Source organism: Cucurbita pepo, chromosome 16 (assembly GCF_057944985.1).
Source record: "Cucurbita pepo subsp. pepo isolate OVF chromosome 16, ASM5794498v1, whole genome shotgun sequence".
Taxonomy (NCBI): Eukaryota; Viridiplantae; Streptophyta; class Magnoliopsida; order Cucurbitales; family Cucurbitaceae; genus Cucurbita; species Cucurbita pepo.
This window is the reverse complement of record NC_141813.1, coordinates 5923898-5928519: the sequence shown is the minus strand read 5'-3', so window position 1 is coordinate 5928519 and position 4622 is coordinate 5923898. Positions and strand designations below refer to the sequence as shown.

At 34.1% G+C, this 4622-nt stretch overlaps 2 non-coding genes across 2 annotated transcripts; both read left to right on the top strand.

Annotated features, from left to right (window-relative positions):
- The first annotated feature begins 260 nt into the window (after positions 1-260).
- On the top strand, positions 261-333 carry TRNAA-UGC (transfer RNA alanine (anticodon UGC)). The gene has a single exon. It is a non-coding gene; the product is annotated as a tRNA-Ala (tRNA).
- A 132-nt stretch (positions 334-465) lies between these two features.
- On the top strand, positions 466-538 carry TRNAA-AGC (transfer RNA alanine (anticodon AGC)). Its single transcript has one exon. It is a non-coding gene; the product is annotated as a tRNA-Ala (tRNA).
- Positions 539-4622: the final 4084 nt, after the last annotated feature.

The window sequence follows — 4622 nt, the reverse complement described above, 5'->3', positions numbered from 1 at the left end:
GAAGTTTAGGGTTTTGTGAAGTAAAAATTGTGGAGATGTAGCTTAGATGGTAGAGCGCTCGCTTTGCATGCGAGTTGTACGGGGATTGATAACCCGCATCTCCAAAAGAAAGTATTTAATTTGTTATTATATTTTTTTCATTTTCACAATTATTGATGCCTCGCATCACCAAACCAAACTATTTGTTAATATTTTGATATTTTTTTATTTTCACTATTATTGATGATGGGACATTTAAGGTTTTATGATGTAAAAATCAAGGGGATGTAGCTCAGATGGTAGAGCGCTCGCTTTGCATGCGAGAGGTACGGGGATCGATACCCCGCATCTCCAGAAATAAGATTATCTATTATTAAAAATATATTATTTCTTTTTCCTTATTCATGACATGTTGGGTAGCAATATTTCTTCATTTTCACTATTATTGATGACGGGAAATTTAGGGTTTTGTGATGCAATGATTGTGGGGATGTAGCTCAGATGGTAGAGTGCTCGCTTAGCATGCGAGAGGTACGGGGATTGATACCCCGCATCTCCAAAAGAGAGAAATTATATTTTTAAGTATGAGTTAATTTAAAATGTTATGTATAAGGTGGGTACGAGAGAAAAAGAAAAGATACTTATATAAGGATTTATATCATTATGGCTATGCCATTTTTATAGATAAAAGAGAGTAATGTCCCACGAGCACATATAGAGAGAGGAAAGATACTTATATAAGGATTATTATATCATTATGGCTATGAAAGATACTTATATAAGGATTATTATATCATTATGGCTATGCCATTTTTATAGATAAAAGAGAGTAATGTCCGAGAAGCACATATAGAGAGAGGACTTATTGTAAGTAAAAAAAGCAATCTAGTAGTTATACTGCTACTTATGGAGAGGGAATTTGAAGAATTCCACAAAAGATAAGAGCTTATAGGATGGCGGTAGCGTCCGATGCATATGACGGAACTTCTTCACAATTGCAATATCTGACCAATGAATGTTATTGTCATTTATAGCTTCTATCACAATAATATAAAATTTGGGGTCAAAGCCTATATGGGACTGAAAAGACCATTCACCACACGCTTGTAAATTAAATTATATCTACCACCTCTGAAATTTTCCACGGCAAACCTTCCAACAGCTTGCACTTCTTCATCATTGACATCCTTAATTGGAACTAGATTTTAAGGCAAATCTTCTCCACGACTCACTTTGGAACACGTTTATAGATAGTTTCAACAAACTTACTTTGCTCGTGAATACTTTGGAGTTCAATATTTATAGTTGGAGAACGCTATTCAAATTGATATGGTCGAATCTTACAACAAAGTCTAATTGAGCCTCCCTCTATTAGGAAATAGCTTCGAATCAAATTCTTTAGTTTGGACAATGGTTGCATTGTTTTAGTCAAACAACCAAGACTAATGTATTACCAATAGTATAAACATTTTGTACGTGTATTTTCTTACATATTAACAATTGTATACAAATAATAATTAAATTTATGAGTAGAAGTTTGGATGGAGTTTTATTAAATAGGTAATCTTAAATTATATCTAAAAATATGGTTCGTTATTTGATTATTTTCTCTTGAGTGAAATTTAAGTGAAACACATTCTCTACCCAAGTAATTGCAAGATGCAAGCTTCACACTAAGAGGAATCAAAGTCCCAAGTATCAACGTCAATTTTTATTCTCCATCTCAACATAAATTAAACTTATTTTCGTGAAGATATCTATTTATAAAAGCAAAATATCTCAGGGTCACAAAAAAAAAAAAAAAAAAAAAAAAAAAAAAAAAAAAAAAAAAAAAAAAAAGAGATATAGATACTAGAAATAAATATGATACCAAATAGATATGGTAACATGTCATTCTTAAAAAACTAGGACACCGATATGACAATGATACATTAATTAAAAAGAATACGAAATTAATATTAACTTAATCAACAAAAATTTGTATTTTTTTTTTAAATTATAATCCAAATTAATAAAAAATACCATTGAACTTTGCAATTTCTCTATAAAAAATATAATCATAATTATTATAAAAAAAATACCGTTGAATTTTCAAAAAAAAAAAAAAAAAACTTCAAAACTACTCTTTAACTTTCAAAAGTGTTTAAAAAAAGATAGATGGGGAGAAAATTGAAGGTTATTTTAGGGGAAGGTTTTCAAAATCAGTATAAGATCCTCAAAACATAACAAGAAATAATATCCTAGCTTAAAATCGTGATTAAGAACCTACTAGTAGGCTACTTACTAAGTTTTACTCACTCCATGTTTATCATTTTTTTTCAAGTAACTAAGAGTTGGTCGTGGATGAGAGCGGACTTTGGAGTGTGGGCCATGGACTAAGCTATGTTTTTAATCTAGTATTTTTTGTTCTTCTTTTGAGTCTGCTTCTTATTTTGTGGTTGTAACGAGTATGTATATGTAACACCCCAAAAATGAAGGAAATTATCTCCCATAAGAATAAGCCACTCATGAAAGACCCAAAGGATAGAAAGGAAAAAAATTAAAGGATTGAGCAAGAACAAAGGACTTAGTCAAGTCACTCGTGTACCCTAACAAGTGATTTCAAGGAGTTAAAGGCCTTTTGAAAAGGATTAGAAAGGAAAAAGTAAATCAAAAGGGCAAAAAAGTCATTTTATCAATTATCAAGAATCTTTCCGGATTTGTAATTCCTTATCTAGAAGGAATCTCAAGATTCAAAAAAAAGGGAAAAATGATAAAAAAGCGATGAGAAATTTGTAGAAAAATTATGGATTTTTCGAGAAAAATAATAATAAAATATTCGGAAAGTGGCAAATTACCAAAATACTCCTGGAAGAATGGATAATTACAGAAATGCCACTCTAATTAGAATAAGAGCATCTACCGTGACCATCCGAGCAAAATCTTTCGAACTCAAATCTCAATCGTCGGATCTCCTAAAAAATTTGATATGATCTAGAACGATCACGCACGGATCATCACATCCAATGACTAGTGTTCAAAGCCAAGGTCGGTAAGGCTATGATCGGAGTTGATATCTCCAAAAAATTATCCAGAAAGTTCGATCTCTAAATAACGAAATTCTGGAGCTCTCAATGTCGGTTTAAGCTCCTCCTATAAAGTCTTAAGTAGGAGCAACAATACGAAATAAGAATCGAGAAAGGTCGATCCCCCAATCGAAGACAATAAACGTTTAGATTATGGGTCTCCTACTCTCAGATTTCTTCCAAATTCGAGAGCAATCCTCCACCATTTCTCTTCAAACTTATTCCTACCGTTTCTCAACAAGATTACCCACAAGTTCTATGAAGGAATAGAGTGCTGAAAATGCCTAGAAACCATTCCCCCAATTCAATCAGCCATTGAAGAACTTCAAGAAAAACTTGAAAATCCAATTCGAGGATACATGATGATTCATCAAGCAAGAATGATTCCAATCAGTTTCTGCACCTCCAAGGAATGCTTCCATAGAAGACCACGAAGAAAAATAACCTCGAGAGCGTGCCAAATTGAAGGAAATAGGTTTCGAAATTAAATTGGGGATAAGAGTCAAAATTCCTATCTACGATCTCTTTTCCTTCCATTAAGGATTCCTCTAGCTTCAGAGGAAGAAGTTGAGTAAACTTGATGAAGGAATCGAGAGCTGAAACGTCGTAGAATAAGCTACCCACATGATCGAAAATCTGGCGTTTCGAGTGAGTTGCATACCGAGAACGATTTCTGGAAATTAAGGTCCTACACTCAAAGACGTTCCTCCAAACCAATTCCTTTAGCCTGAAGATAGGATATGGAAGAGGTTCAATGAAGAAATAAGGCCTTGAAACCCCTAGAATCGGCTACCCAATAAGAAATCCTTTGTTTTATCTCAAGCGATAAATCAGATTTTGGATGAACTTTGGTAGCGAATATCTTAGGCTACGATCCACGAGAAGTTATCAAATAAATCCCTCGCCCTTTCTTGTAACATCCATCTTTAAGTTTCACGAAGAAATCGAGGAGAGAAACGCTGTAATATGGCTGTACAGGCCGAGTTTCAGATGGCGGCGACGCGAAAAATGCGCATCTTCTTCCTATTCAGAGGAAGAAAACGATGATACGGCCAGTTCAACTGAACTGTCCAAGTCAACTCAAAATTTGACCTTTTCTCGGGTTTTCTCAGTAGATCTTATTTTATGAAATGTTGTATGAATCCTTATCCCGAGAGGTTATATAAGGTAATGAAGTTTGGGAGTTATTAGAAAACTGTAGTTAGCGAAACCAAGTTATGGGAGAAAATGCTCATCACGATCCATATAACTTTACCTCCTAGGATAACTAAAGTGGTATCCCTTAAATAATAGATTCCCCAGATGTACCCTTGGTCTGTAATAGATACTACGTGCACAATATAATGCTGGGCTATTCCTAAGAACTTATAAGTTCCAAGCTTGACCCAAGACGTTATGCATAAACCTAGGATCACCAAGAATCCAAGAAAACACCTAGGTTAATGCAAACATCATGCTTAAGAAGTTGCTAGGATCCATGCCTGAAGTAACCATTATCTCACTTCACGAAGTGTACCGCGAGGCCCCTATTTCTCTTTAGGTGGGATGCTATGGTATATGTACCATGAGCAGGATTCC